Source organism: Morone saxatilis, unplaced genomic scaffold, assembly GCF_004916995.1.
Source record: "Morone saxatilis isolate NCDOM2014 unplaced genomic scaffold, NCSU_SB_2.0 Contig16, whole genome shotgun sequence".
Taxonomy (NCBI): Eukaryota; Metazoa; Chordata; class Actinopteri; family Moronidae; genus Morone; species Morone saxatilis.
The window spans coordinates 23,909,080-23,909,328 of record NW_023339718.1 but is presented as its reverse complement, the minus strand read 5'-3'; the positions used below and the strand labels follow the sequence as shown (position 1 = coordinate 23,909,328).

General features: G+C 38.6%; 1 protein-coding gene across 2 annotated transcripts in view; it reads right to left on the bottom strand.

Annotated features, from left to right (window-relative positions):
• Nucleotides 1-249, bottom strand: part of LOC118325795 (sarcoplasmic/endoplasmic reticulum calcium ATPase 2-like) — a 23,204-nt gene that overhangs the window by 10,524 nt on the left and 12,431 nt on the right. The window lies entirely within an intron of this gene.

Here is a 249-nt window from a genome sequence, read left to right as displayed (position 1 = left end):
CACACACACACACACTATAAAATGAAACCTTATTGTGGCCTAAAACGAAACCTTATTGTGGCCTAAAACTATAGATTGTGCAATAGTCACCGTTGCATTTGTAACCCATGGCCATATCTGTAAACAATCTTTGATAAGGTATACAGCGCTTAAAGGGCCAGGTGGTGATATTTAAACCTTTGTATGACAACAAAGATCATTTGTCCATTACCTTAAGAGATAGCTGACATACACCGATCAGCCGTAACA